The sequence below is a fragment of the Episyrphus balteatus genome, chromosome 1 (genome assembly GCF_945859705.1).
Source record: "Episyrphus balteatus chromosome 1, idEpiBalt1.1, whole genome shotgun sequence".
NCBI classification, from domain to species: Eukaryota; Metazoa; Arthropoda; class Insecta; order Diptera; family Syrphidae; genus Episyrphus; species Episyrphus balteatus.
In genome coordinates, this window is record NC_079134.1 from 53,924,212 (window position 1) to 53,940,214 (window position 16,003).

The window sequence follows — 16,003 nt, forward strand, 5'->3', positions numbered from 1 at the left end:
ATGTCTACATGCATAGCCTCTCTGTATACATATTTAAACTTATTAACCTCTTTACTCTTCACCGCCTTCCCAATAGAAATAATACAGAATCAAGTCAAAAAGTGTTGCAATTTTCTGTGAATGCTTCTTCTACTGCTGCATGCATCGCAGAGAAATATTGGCAAAGCCCAACGCCGACAAGCGACGACGACAACAAAATCACTGTTATTGCTGTTCTCTTTTGGCCTCTTTTCCCATATTTTATTTGTTTTTCTTCTCTATGTGGACGATTTTTCTTTGTTTTGCTTTTCTTTTCCGTTCTCTTTTTTTTTAATTTTTTTTCCCCATTTCCGCTTTGACGTTTTCTGTACTTGTTTCGCTGTTTTCTGTTTTGGTGGTGCTTGTCTCGTTGGAAAAACAGCTGAAAAAGCACGTGTCGCGAATTTTTTTTTTCGTAATTTTTTTGTAGACACAGGATTAAAGTGGTGTGGTTAGGTAAGTGAGTGTGGAAAGTGGGTGGATGGAATGGGGTTTTTACGTTACGTTCGTGATTCATTCAAGCGCAGGAGCTGAAAAGGAGAAAACTCAAATGTTTGTTCCAAACTAGCAATGCAATTTTTTTTGCACGTGGATATCATTTAAGAAAAATACATATAGGAATTAATAGAAACGTAATAAGTGTGGCAATAAATCGGTACGGTCAGGGAAAGTATGATATAAAATTTGCAGAGACATAATGCCTACCAACTTTAAAAATGATTGCTGTTTCTTTTGTAGTCCTTACAGAAATCAGTGTTATCGTGTTCATTTAAAAATTTCCTTTAATTTTAAGTTTATACGTACCTTGGGTAGGTTAAGAGATCTTTTGAAAATGACGTTTGGTGAGTAAGAAAATCGTTTGCTATGCAGAAACTAAAAAAAAATATTAACTTATCGAACCAAATGTGGGATTTCAATCCAAGACAGTTAAATTGTAAGTTATACCTACATATAATAATGATGGAATGAATGATGCATTAATTAATGAAAATATAGGGAATATGTTTAAGATTTCCTAAGTAGGTAGGTATAAGAATAATATAGAATAAATTGTGTTAAAAAAAAGGAGCAATTTTTTTTTTTTTAAGATAAAATCGCAATTCAATAGTTAACTTTATTATTTTATTATTATTCAAACAAATAACGCAGTAGAAATCATGAGTTTTCTTAAAATTAGATAAAAAGGAACTGTTCAAAATAATACCTAGAAGTATTCCATTTCAAGTAAAAAAAAAGAAGAAAATAATCAAATTTCAATTTTTTTCAGTACTTTTCAGAGAAACCTTTGTTTTTTTATTATTGCAAGACACCTCCGTGGCATTGAGTCCTACAACACTCAATTTGTATTTGATGCCATGCTTCTTGAACTGCATTCCATAACTGCCGCGAATCCGAAGATTTCCGCTAAGAAACAGTCTTTTTGATATCTTTCCATAAATTTTCTATGAGATTGATGTCTGGTGACTAAGCTGGCTGTTGCATAACTTCAACCCGATCGACCCCAAACCTTTCCTTCGCAGACTTATTAGATTGTTTAGAGTCATTGTCTTGGTGGAATACCCATCACATTGGACAAGATATTATTAACTTTCTGATCCACTGGGCCAATACCACTATAATAGAAACTACCTCATGTAATCACCTTTGCATCTCCATTTTTAAAAGTTTTTACGTTATATGCGACGATCTTCGTTGTTTTTCGTTTCCGAGATCGGGTTTCGGGTGTTTTTGAATTCAAATATCTACCTTACCAATACCAATTATGTATAGCTGTCCTATATCCTATAACCTAACCACTACCTTGTTCTACTAAATTTATTGTCAGTTCGTGCCATATCCATCAAAGGAAGGAACAGTAAAGGGTAGGTACCTTCCTATTTCTACTTTCATGTTTTTAAATCCAGAACTTAAATACCTAGGTAGGGTAATGGCACCAGTATCCGGACAGTGTTAGTATCCGGACACTTTGTGATTTTTTTGCGATTAATAGGTAAATCATCCTAATAAGTTCGAATAAAAGCACAAATATACTTTCTCTGATGTATTTCAAATATAAATGCAAAGTTCCAAGCAGATCCCCTGAATGGTTTAAGAGATATACTTCAGTTAAGTGTTCGACATCAGGGGTGAGGTTTTGAAAATGATTTTGTGTAAGAAAAAAATAGGGGAAGCATTTGCCAAAACTAAGAAAATTGAGACCTTTTTATTGATTTTATTATAAAAGGAAATTGTTAGTTTTGAGTAAATAAATGATACATTTTGATAATTTATTAATAAAATAGTGAAAAAGTTTTTTTTTAATTATATTTTTTAGTGTCCGGATACTAAAACTAAAATTTAAGACTTTTTTTAGTTCTCGGACACAGTGTCCGGATACTGAAAATATGAGGGAAAAGGAAAAATCGCTTTTTTAGGCTCTAAAATTGTAGTTTGGAACATATTTTGGGTTTTAATGCAAGAGAATTGCTTTTGTCTCTCAATGTTTCAGTATTCGGACAGGGTTTCCTTAGTTAAAATATGTGTGTCCGGATACTGAAAAACTGGATTCAGTTTCCGGACACCCTTGTTTTTAATGTAATTTTAAGTGTTTTTGTACTTTAAAATTTGTTATCTTATAAGGAATGAATTAAAAAAAAAACATATCAAAGACCATAGAAGATACAAGGATTTATATAAATCCAATTCTAGCTTTGAGAGAAGCTGAAAACATTAGTAGGCAAGGAACAGCAGTTTTTAGACAAGAAAGCATTTTAAAATGGTTTGAATAGCTCTAAAATTATTTGAAAAGTGTTGGCCAGGGACACATAGCTCCCATACGTTAACGAGCATGTGCCGTAATTCGACCCCAGCTTTTGTCTCTACCCAAATACTAGCCAAATTATATCACGGAAAAAAACATAACTTCTGGTATATTTAATCATAATATAGTTAAATATATTAGAAATTAGTATAATGTACCAGAAATAAAGTTAAATATACCAGAAGTAAAATTATCCCTTCGTTATTTTCTCTGTTTAGCCTCCTCAGGCTACATAAATATTTATCAGACCACTACTGGATGAGGAGCGAAACCTTTTTTGATTATGTTGCAAACTGCGGACACAAACGCTTGCTTGATGACAAAGTGGAACATCCTGTGATGGACATAAGTCACATTTAACACTAAAGTTGAGTGAATTTTGTTCTAAAAATCTAGTTATTTTGTACGCATTGCCACCGAAGATAACCCACATCATCCTGTCGGCTGACGTTAGTGTCTTTAAATCCCCCTAATCTGATTGGGAGATAACAGTTCATGATTAGGGTGCAAAAAATGTAGGCCAAGCACTTCCAAACTGAATTTTTCACCACTTTTAAATGAAGCAAAAATGAAAAATATGGATATGGTGGAAACAATGTGATGTTATTGAGAAATGAGGACCCCTTCAGTGATACATATGATACAGTGCTTCAATCTATCTCCAAGCCTTCCAATTTTGACAATTCCTTCGATTCCGAACGAAGTTTCAATTTCATCCCAAGAACCTCGTTTTAACATAAACGTACCTAAGTCCTTATTTATAATTGTTTTAACAAAAAGTTTGCCAAGAAAAGTGGATTGTTACCCTTTTTATAAGAACAAGCTTTCATTTGTTTTGAAGGTACCCAATGAAAAAAGTACCTACCTATCTTTTTTTTAAACTGAAATGAATTATTATTAATTCTTTTAACAAATATATGCTGTTAGTGTGTCCTTTTTGTTAATTGATTAGTGATAACTTTTATTAAAAACAATTTTAACCTTAAAAAGTACCTACCAAACAGTTTTTTTTTCAACAATTAATTTTTTTAATAAACTTTTTTGTATATTAAAGTTATATGTTCATATTTTTTTCAAAAACAAAAGATGTTTTATTTCATAAAAACGAAAAAAGAACCATACATTCATATAAAATTATCGTGTCCGGATACTAAAATAAATTTGTCCGGAAACTAAATTTTGCGTCCGGACACTAGTGCAAATCGAACTTTTTTTATTATTTTTATTTTTTAATACTAAAATGTTTTATTTAAAAATTATGCGAATGTAACATTATTACAAAAATGCCAAACTTTAAGAAACTACCAAAATATTTGCTATAGCTTGAAAAACAATAAAACTATTCGACGTCAAAGTTCAAAAGTACCTTAACTGTCCGGATACTAGTGCCTACCTACATAACAGAATCATCGACAACACTTTATTATCAGCACGTTGGCCTTCGAACCCTTTGTCAATCGTTCTAAAAAAACTGTTAGCAAAATTAACTCTATAAGCCTTGTCCCATGTAGAATGAAAAATAAAATACCTACCAAACAGTCAAAATGTGCCTTCTTCTTTTCTCAGATTCAAAATAGAAACCCCTAGCTAGTAATTCTGCAACCCCAGCAAAATCATTCACAATTATAATCATCATTATTATCATCTCATCTATCTAACCTCCCCCACATTCACATTGTTTTCAATGACTCCGCGTCTATCGGTTATATGCAGACAAGCGGTATCTCTTTAATAGTGCAGACGACGAAACTGTTTTAATGTAATTGCCGCCATTATTATAACTCTGTAATGAAATTTCATTGGTTAAGCTAAAAATTTCAAAAAATCTCTTTCATTCTCTTAAGTTTTTATTTTTATTTTGAGTAAAGAAAAAGCACTCAAAATTATATTCACACGCTCTTTTTTTTCTGAAAGTTGTGTTCGTTTGGTGGTGCAACTACAACATGTTGGTTATTGTTTGGCGCTCGTCGTCATCTTTATTCTCCCCATCAAACAAAATCTCTTAATCGGAAATTATACATGAATTTCTAACATATATGAAGAAGGAAACTCTATGAAAGATAAGAAAAAAAAAATGGGAATTCCCATTCATCATCCTTTATTTTCTGAAAGTAGGTAATCTTTTCATCATTTTTGTGAAATATCATTAAACAAATAATTTCAGTACATGAATGTATCCCTTTATTTATTTAGCAATATATCTAGACCCTACAGATTTTAAGCGACTTTTTATAATTTTTAAAGGGATGTGCGGCATATGTGTGATGTCCTCGCCAATGTCCACCAATGCTCACATCAAATTCCTCATATCTACCTACCTACAACCTGCAATAGTGTATTAAATTTTGTAGTCTTTTTATTTATGTAACGTCCTTTAAAGTGAATAACCACTTGAAGTTATTCACCGCTGAAAAGACCTTTTTAACACCATCAAGTATCTAACTAAAGGCGTTGATTCCTTAAAAAAAAGTATAGCTAGCTAGGTACCTATTTTTTTCAATTGCATTTTTGAAACATGAACCTTTTGTGCAAGATAATAAGAGACCAAGAAATTGAACAAGAAAAAAAAATACATTATCACAATTTATTTACGTTGTCCTTTTTCGCTTATCTCGTTTAATAAATAATTCATTTATTATTTTTTTTTTGTTTAAGTGATCTTCAGTGTACTTTAGTGCGGCAGGATTCGCCCTCATGTCTTATAGGAGTCAGTCTTAGTAATGAGAGTCCTTTTTGCGTAGGTATTTTGTTTCCTATTTCTTATGAGTTAATCGCTTGGTGATGGTGTATATTTGGCTCGATATGATGTTAAAAAAAAATGTACCTGTGTGCTGTGTGTGCCGGCTAACATTAAACACTGTAACGAGCGCAATTGAAAGAAAAAGGACGAAAACGAGGGGTTGTTAAAAAAAAAAAATAACAACTCCTAAAATAATTTAAAGAGAATAAGCAAAATGCCAATGCGTGCTAAATTGTGCATTTCGGGTTTTTGTTTGTACTTTATCTACTATACCGTAGGTGTGTAACTCATAATCTATATTTAGTTAGGGCATCTTTTTCTTAGTGTGAATTGGGTACCTACACTGTTGAAAATCCTGGCGTTTGGGGATACATTTATGGCAACACAAGAAATTATTCTTTAATACTTTGCATTTGAATGTACATATTAAATTTTTAAGAATTATTGAAATTAAATATTTTTGTAAGTATTAAAAAGCAAATATGTAAAATTATTATTTTTGCTTAACTATAACGTACTTAAATAATCATTTACGGCCATATTATTCACTAGTTTAAAAAATACATCTGGATGTAAAATTGTCAAATGTCAAAAATAAATCCAAATCTAAAATAGTTATCCCGATTTTAACTATGGAAATAGTTTAAAAATAGTTAAAAGTGATAATTTTTTTCTCTGTGTGATAGTGAAAATCATAGATTTGGATTTATTTTTGACATTTCAATTTCTTTACCTACATCCAGGTGTATTTTTTAAACTAGTGAATAATATGGCCTACATATTATAAATACAGTAAACGATGAAATCGAAATTTCCGCAATTGATTGCCAACAATGTTAAAACAAATAAACCAACTTAACTACATTCACGGAAAAAAAGATAGGCTTAAAAAATAAAATCTGTATTTAAAGAAGATTTATGCATGTTTTTTTTTTTTTTTGCTTAGAAGACTTCCGTCGCAAATTAAGCGAACAAATCTTCTTAATTTCTTTATTTAATTTAATAAGAAAGATTTCCATTTTTCATTTTAAATTTATGTACTTGTACTTTTGTTTTGAAATGTATAAAAATGTACAAAACTAAATAGTAGATACCTACTTCGTTAAAAATTAAACTGATCATTGAGGGTCATATTGTAACTTTTATGCGAATATCTATCAGTATCAAAAACGTTATAAAACAGAATTATTAAAAGCAGAATTTTGAAAGAAGAATTTTGACCCGCGCAGTGTTTTGACCCCAAGGCGTTAAAACAATCTCAAAAAAAAAAAAAAACAACTGGAGTAAACAGTAACAAAATTCTCTTAAAGTTAATAAGATCTAGGTACCAACCTTCTAGATATTTCAAATCAAATAACCTACTATATTATTTTGTATGCATCGATACAAAGCTTGAGTTTAACCAACCAGTAGACATAGATACAAACAAGCGTCAACAGAAAATCGACTAAACACAGCGAGTGATCAAACAAAATTTTAGGTAGTCGAAGACAAAAAAAATTCGTTTCGGACTGTCATGGTCAGTCTTTTTTCGTTCGGCTTCAGGTAGCACACGTATGAAAAAAAAATTACCCCAACAGAATGTACACGAAATTACAAACAAAAAAAATACACACTCAAATAAAAGAGTAATAAATCTTTTTAATTTCTTTTGTATATATTTTTTTCAAGCGTAATAAATACAACAAAAAAAAGATAATGTTAAATGTATCTTATACCCGCTCTCATTAATACTGTGTGTACTTTCTTGGGGATTTCTCACGTCCTTTCAATTTAACCGAAATGAATGCAAACATAATGAAATAAAATAAAAAAAAACACACTTTAAACCTGCAACACTTTGGTTTTAGATGTACATTTTAACGCAACATTCGTGAAAATTATCTTTTTTTTCAAATGTTTTATTGTATTTTTCCCTCAATCTTGTAAAAACGTAAGCGGATGGGATGGGTGTTAAGTTAAATAAAAAAAAAATTTTCATATTTAACCATTGCCGCCTTCGCTATTAAACAATTAAAAGCAGATCTTCCAAATAAATGCAATAAATTAAAAAAAAAAAAAGTAATAAAACACAGCACTGGGTGATTAAATTAATTTTATTTATTTTTATTTTGTTTTTAATAATTGCTACATAGCACCAGATAAAGATAACTATATGAAAAAGTAAGAAAAAGCAATTAACCATCAAAGCAATATAATTTTTTATCCATCAGAATTATAACGTAAAAATAAGAATAACGTAATCGATAAATGCTAAGTCTAGGTAAGGTTACCTTGCATTTAATTCACAGCTTACAAAAATTAAGGCAGAAAAGTTAATACTTATTTAAAAAAATTCCTCAGAAATCAGAGAATCTGAATTCCTTCCTATGCTTGTTGAGATGTACCTTTATTTTTTTATTAAAGTTAACAAATGAAATGTAACAGTTAAAAATTTATAAGAAAACAAAAATTTTTGGAATAACAAACTTGGAATACCTAATAAAAGAAATTGTGGTTAACCTACTCAAAGAAATGAGTAATTTCTTCAATTTCTTAGTTTCTAATTAAAACAAATGTTACTCGTCAACTTAGCCTTATACAACTTTAGCACAGAAAAGATATATATTAGTTGAGGTCAATGATTTCTTTAGTTTCATTCGTATTCAATATTTCAATTTTAACATTAATAAAGCAACCTAAAAAGAGGTAAAAAAAAACATCTTGTTAATTTGATAAAAGTATGTCTTAAACAGAAAGTAATCAATTCCATATAAAAAACTCTAAAAGAAAGTTTAATCTGCATTTTTTTTTTGTAATTGGTTTGAAAATATTTGTGTGACAATCTTTCATTTAGTTGATTTAAATAAAACTTAATGATTAAAAAGTATAAATGTAGGTAAACTCAGATTTAGTTATTAATCGATTTAAGCTTTTTCATAAAAGTAATACCCACCCAATTGGTGAAAGTAGGGTCTTGTGTATGTATATTTTTTGTTTTTTGTTTTGTTTTTTGTTTAAGACAATTTTCGGTCTATTGACGATGGGGCTTCCCACGTTGAAATTTACATTCATAATTGATGAGATGAGGTAATGAAACTTAAATTTCTTAAAATTTGTTAGTAAATGTACATTTGTGCATACTTAGTTTAGCGTTTATTTGATAATTTCAGGTTTCAGATGAAACTACGACCTCCGCTCGATTATTTGATCTTAGGAATAGATCCTTAAGAATTAACAAAAACTCTTGTTTTTTCAGCTTGACTGTTTAATATGAAGCTTAAACAATTGTTAAATCTCGATTTACCAGTAGTTGTGGATCGCAAAAACACCTATCACAACCGTACTTTAAATATAATTTTCTGTATTTGAATACGACTACATTTAACTACATACCTTACCAATGAACGTTATAAATAGGTACATACACTATTTATCAGAAAAGACATAAAGCAATCCATTGTAGTCATTTTACCATCAGAGCCTCTATCATTTGCTTTCAACTATTATAAAGGTGGGGGTTATTATTTCACGATGTTTATGTAAGCGAATATATATATACCCTTTAAGACATGTCCATCTTTCTTAGTTTCTATCAGATTTAACATAACTCAATCCCATTCGTTGAGGCCATGCCCCAACCAAATAAGAAACAAAAACACAAAAAAATAAACCTCATGTCAACCTAATTACTCCAATTAAAGACATCGCCCTGTTACTATACAGCAAGAAGGAAATCGAGTTGTTGTGAAATTAAAATTAACCAAGGCGCACAGGAAATAAATTTTTTTGCCTTGGCATGTGACCACCAAAACGATATCCAGTTACACACTTTGTCACCCACCAACCGAGATGACCTTAAGGTAAATCACCATCAAGCCCCAAGAGCACACTCCTTAACTAACACCACAATATTGCCCACTACTTAACCGGCTACACAGCGACGACCGACTACGGTGGCGATGGGTCAGCGGTGTTGTCAAAAGCGGGTTTCACAAACCTCAGAAAAAAAAATCGACTCTTGAAGGCATTTTAACCTGTGATTTTGAGTTCCCTGGAACCACCCCCGACCCTCTTTCACCGACCGACGTCACACGCCGAAAATAGAGGGGCGGGTGACTACGATACCGATTGTAGATGGGGTTTCTGGCGAAGAAATTAATTTACGCCATCTTCCCGGTAATAAATACTGCCATCGTTAAATGCCAATGTCAACTTGACCAACCGACCGGCGCGACAGACGAACGGGCCGCAAAACAAAGTCAACGCGGCAACGACAGTTTCATCATACAGCAGAAAAAAAAATACTGATGCGAAGGTGGTATTGAAGTTGGGAAAAGTTCTTTGCCCCCTTCTACTCGTTGGTTTTATTTAATTTTGTTTCTCTTATGTTTGGGGGGGGGGGGGATGGAAAAAATAAGTAAAAATGGTAATTGGTAACCATTAATTACAAGCAATGACACACCTTTGAGTGAATAACAACTGTAAATGAGAGGTAATAAAAAATATTCTTATAGTCCAGACCTTTTGGCATGATTTTTTTTTCTAGAGGGGTTCCTTTTTTGTAGAAAGCTGCTGAAAACAAAACGGATCTGGTGTTTTGATTACCCTGTTTCTAATTTTTAGTACTAGTTGGCACACATAGGAAAACTAAAAATTTGTTTATGATGTGAATTTGGAAAGAGGGATTAAATGCCCGATAGGCGTTTCATTGTTGTTCGACGTTTGAAGCATTAAAAATGGATCCTTAAGTGTATACAGGGTGTTTTGAAGATAGCATAGTTAAAGAAGTTGACTTAAATAGTATGTTTTCAAATAAGAAGTTGACAAAATGTAAAAGAGTATGATTTGTAAATAATGCCGCTATACCTAAAATGTAATCTTGCCAAATTAAAAAAGGTTACAACCCTAAGGCTCAAAGTACATCCTTCGCTTATGATTTTGTCAGGACTACATCCCGATCCCACTTTGTTCAAACCAATGTTCTTGTGCGAAATATATCTAGTTCGGCGTGGGTTGTGATTAATTTTTTTGAGACTCGTTTTTAAATCATTAAATACTTTGCCAATTAATACCAGTCAATTATTTATTTTTTGTATCAAAAAGTCAAGATCCATTTTTATATCAGTTACACCCTGTGACTACAGTGGTCAAATAATAAAATCAAACACAACTACTAAGGGTGATTTCTTTCATTATTTGCAATAAAAACTCTTAATTTTATTTATGAATTCATAATTTTTTGTTTTAGCATTCGTGTGTAATTGCTAACGCCTTATTATGAGACTTATTATTATCTTCTCCAAGGATAAAAGCAACTATACGTAAATAAACACTATACCTCTACGGACTACGGTAATACATAATAACAAAAATACACCTGTCCATTTTGTGTGCCAAGTCAACGCTTGTTTTTTATGAAACGCCTTGTTCGTGTAATTGTAATTATTGATATGCCCGTTGAGCATGCCATCGAATATGTATGAGTTCTATTGTAGACTTTGATACTTACCCTATATTATATTGGCAGAATAAATTGTCCAACAAATACGACCCACGACCGACGACGCGAAGTGTGCCGCCATTGGGGTTAAAGAGGATATTTTGTTGAGTCATTATTATCTGATAGTGCTGTTGACATCGTTATAATGTTTCATATGAATTATTATTAGTGACATGGGTCAATTCACCAATTAGTTGTGATAATAATAAGTGTTTTAAATTAAAAAGATTTGATTTTAATAGTTTTTTTTTCTTTTATATTTTCAGATAAATCTATGAATTTGATTTAACAACATATTTGAATAAGTAAGTATAATCCTTTATAATTTATTATAACCTACTGATTTTAATAAAGCCTTTGACAAGTGTTGTCATTATTCATTAATTAAAAAAAAAAAACAATCTTGGTTTGAATAGTAGCTTCTTAAATTGGATCTCTTCGTATTTAAAAAAAAAGTGCGTTTTAGTGTTGTTGTTTTTTGTATCGTATGTTCGAATCAATTTATTCTTAATTCTGGAGTCCCTCTAGGTGACCATTTAGGTGCAATTTTGTTTATTTTATCCATTAATTAATTTCGATCATATAAACTTCGTCGGTCCTTATTATGTTGATGAAATTAAGCTTTTCAAAAGTAATATAAATTATTTTGCAAGTTTTTTTTTTTTATTTCAATCCCTTGTACTACCTCAGATAATATTCTATTAATAAATTTTTAACTATCATTGAGAATAATTCATAAATTCAAATTACATACATATAACTTAAAAGTGGAAGTCTAACTTGTTTTTTCTATCAAGGTCCCTTTAAAAAAATTCAAACAAAAAAAAAAAACAACAAATCACAACTATACGATGAACAAATTAACATTGCCCCACTTGTACAGTATGTCGCGTATCATTCAATTAATGTTTGCTCCCAACGAGTAATTATTTTAATAAAAATGTTTCGTTTAATCAAAGCAACATGACATTATTGTCTCGTTAAACATCATCATCATCATCATCATAGTCGTTTGGTTATTGTCGTCGCCATCAACGGCATATATGAGTATAAAACATTGTACTCTCGTATACCTACAAGAACATACTTATAAAATGAGCATAACCCAGTCCTCGCAGTAAAATAATATGAGTTCGGAATCAAAATAGATAGACGCCGCCGCCGCGCCGTCATCGCACCGGCAAATAATTCATTTTTTTTTTTCAATTTTTAATAAAGTTTATTTAAACATAGACCAAGGGCAAACGGGTGAGTTGGTAAGGAAATAAAAAGTTCTTACTCAGCTCTAAGTTTCGTATGTCCGAACCGAATAGTTAAATCAATTTTATTATTTCTAACCAATGAGCAAAAAATAAAATAATTTTAAATAAAGTAAAATTGGAAATACTCTTTGAAAAAGTCAAATCTCCTTTTGGTTAGAAGTTCGACGTTTTTGAATATAAATTCATTTGACAAAAACTTATTCTTTTTGAAATTTCTTTTAAATGACCTTAACTCCGACTTAAGCTCAATTTATTCTGTGAATGTTATCTCGAACGCTTCCTTCGATACTGTTTTAAAAAGTAGTAAGGTACCTAGATGATTTTCTTCTTCTTCCTCTTTTACTCGGATTACTAGGACTTCGGTAAAAAATTTGACCTTGTATTTTGTTTTGTAGAGGACGATCGACTGAACGATTAAAGTAACAGACTAGTATGCCTCTTTTCCGAAAAATTTATTAAAAAAAATTTCTGAATAGGTTGCTTTCTCGCACTGAAAGATCTTCTTTTCCACTCTCTTTGATTTAAGTATCTCTTTTTTTTTCAATATTAGCCCAGTCAAATTGGAATCAGGGTCATGTAAAAGTGAACATTTCTGGTTGAAAAGTTTTTAAAAACTTACTTTGTTTTCTGAGGTGCTGGAGTTATTTACAGCAAACATGGGAAACTGTCGCAAAAGCCAACGAAAAGTGATTCTTTTATGTAACAGATGCTGTAGAGTAAAGAAGAGAAAATAAGTATAGATTCTTTGACTCCATTTACTAAGTCACCAAAGATTGCATTTTTGGCGTTTTGATAAAGAAATAATAAGCTATTTCTAGAAGCTGCTAGATCTGGCCGGAGAAACTTGTTGAATTAAAAAAAAAAGAAGAATAATTTTTTCCGGTCAAGTGTGTTATTTTTTGTTTTTATTTTTTAACACTGGGCTTAAAAAAAAAAACAATTTACATTTGAAAAATTGAAACAAAAGAATATTGATGACTATGATACATATAAAAGGTAGATATATTGCCATTAAAGTAGGTTCTTCATACACATCTATTAATTAATTTGTCAACTATCTACGTATTTATCAATATACGCATTTTCTTTTTGCAAGCAATTGAAAAATGATTAATTTATCCGGTTTCTTAAAAAAAAATATAAAAAAACGATCTCACATAAATGACAAACAACAGAGGCACATTAAAACAAATTCATATCAAATCTAAAGGCCACAAAGATATAGATACTCTTATACTCATCCCACTTTCATGTCGATCGTCTTTCAAAACAAATAATAATGAGCTACAAGCAATAGAAACCTAAATATTCAAAATCAATTAGCAATTTTGAGGAAATAAACAATAATAAGAATAATAATGCTTTTAATTGAAACATTGCGGAGCGGAGCAGCGATCAATATGATGGCTTTGCGCTCCTTTAGTTTTTCTTACCCCATTTGTGTGTATTATGGATGGCATAGCAGCAGCTAGCACACACAAATTTGTATCTTTCGAATTTAAATGGCACAAAAAAATAAACTATATAGGTAGGTATTCAAGTCTATTCGTTTCGTTTGGTTCGTTTGTGTATTTGAAATACCTAAGTGCAGGTCCATTAAAAGTCCAAACGCGCTCCAAATAATGAGAAATAAACGCAAATAATGTTGCTTATTGCTTATTTAGTCTTTAATTTCGTCTTCAATCGATCGGAATTCATCGTAACGCCATCATAATGAAGTCATATTCTAATGAGGCACAATAATAATTATAATACTCATTGTTTTTTTTATGGAAAGACATCAGAGGAAACAACAACTGACTGTGTATCTGTATCAAACACTATTTAAAGGGGCAATAATGTCGTCGAGAGAAATTTACTGTAAAGTGTATCTTAACTAATCGGTAAAGTAAATTGTGTTGGCATATCTTGACGGTTTTTAATTTTGCTTGCTCTTTAAATATATTAATTTATTTTAAGGATAGTGTTGTTTGTGTTGTATTCGAAAAAGTCTTTAAGAAGATAAATCTGTGGTATGACTTAAGAAATCAATAGTTTCAGAAACGCTTAATTGAAGGTACAATCAAAGAGTAAGTACAAATTCTTATATCAGAAACCACTTAAACTTAGGGCCAATGCGCACATAAATTTTTTGTAGATAAAGCATTTTATATTTGCTCTATAATATTTGATGATAAGGATACCACGCCTTTTGGAGAGTAAATCTTATTAATTACCAGCTCTACCAATCTATCAAGTTTCAAGATTCTATAGAATATGATAATCAAAAGCACTCTATAATAATTCAGCCAAAATGGGGGTTACGACGCCCCCAGAAGGGAAAATCGTAAATTTCGTTTATTTGTTTTGCATTGGATGTAGCACAAGACCCATGATTGTGCCAAATTACAAGTTTCTACGATAACGGGAAGTTCTCCATAATTTGATGATCTACTCAGCGAGTGATTGAGTCAGTCAGTCAGTTACGATTTTTGTAATTTTTGAAGCCCTGTATCTCAGAAACTTCTCAAAAATTTTAATTTTGTTAGGAGCGTTTTTGGCTAGCCCAACGAACAAAGCAAGTTTGAAATTTCTAGCATCATTGGTACAGAAGTTAGAGGGGGATCGAAAATGGCCTGAGTTGTTCCCTGTTGACTGAAATTGATTTCAATGAGCAGCTAATTTTCGTTGCACGATATGTGTGATAACTTCGTTTTTTTTTGCCATACACCACTTACACTTTTCATTCTAAAATTAAAAAGATATTTTTTAAAGTGTAGATAAGTGGATTGAGTGGATAGGATACTATAAAACGATATAGTCAATATTTTGTTCAGAAGATAGTGATATTTATCATTGCGTCAGTATAAAACTTTTATAAACAAGTACTCAAAAAATATTAGGATTTTATGCTTACAAAACAAACAAAATACGAGAGTAACCATACATCACAACTCAGAACAAAAAAAAAAAAAGAGAAAAATCAGCCCCCTCTTTAATAATATCAACCAAACCATACACATTGTTCTTTTAAATGTACATAGACATTCATTTGGCATCATCTTATAATTTTGTATTTCCATTGAATTTTTGTTTATGTCATTATTCCGATAGAAGAATACCGCTCGTAAATTTAATTCCTAATAATGCTTCACTAAACTTAGAAGGTACCTACTCTGTATATTGGTTGTAGTTCTTTATTTTTTTTTTTTTTGGATCGCTATCATGTTGTAGCAATATTTTTTTAGCTTGGCTTAGTTCTTTTGCTTGGCTTCACTTAATATCAATGTATAGCAAAGCGATAAAAAAAAGCTGGCCGCGCGATATTATGACACTAAGCTTCCATGGTGCGGTTCCTTTCTGTCGCATAGATACATGCATCGATATTAGATACAATATTGCCCTAAGAATATATCCGAACTCAATTTGGAATAAACTTTTATTGTTCCTTTCATTTTTTTGTTGTTCATCTCAATGTTCACATTGAAAAGTGGGTACGGGTATGGGTTTGTGTCCCAAATTTTTAAAGTAGGTATTGTAAAAAATAATAATTCAAGATGTCAAGACCGCTAGCGGATAAGACGGGTTAAATTTATGACTCCAATCGGCTTAAAATTTTAATTTTTTATAGGTATCTTCGATTTAGGAAGTATCTATTCTTAAACAAAATTTGTAATAAATTACATTGGATTTTACAATTACAAGATTGAGGATACCGATGC

At 31.0% G+C, this 16,003-nt stretch overlaps 1 protein-coding gene across 5 annotated transcripts in view; it reads left to right on the forward strand.

The window, feature by feature from the left end:
* Positions 1–16,003, forward strand: part of LOC129920906 (protein abrupt) — a 70,111-nt gene that overhangs the window by 10,223 nt on the left and 43,885 nt on the right. For all 5 annotated transcript variants that reach the window (XM_056002421.1, XM_056002422.1, XM_056002423.1 and 2 more), the window contains one exon: positions 11,307–11,345. The gene's annotated coding sequence lies outside the window, so the exon portion shown is untranslated. The remainder of the gene's footprint in view (positions 1–11,306; positions 11,346–16,003) is intronic.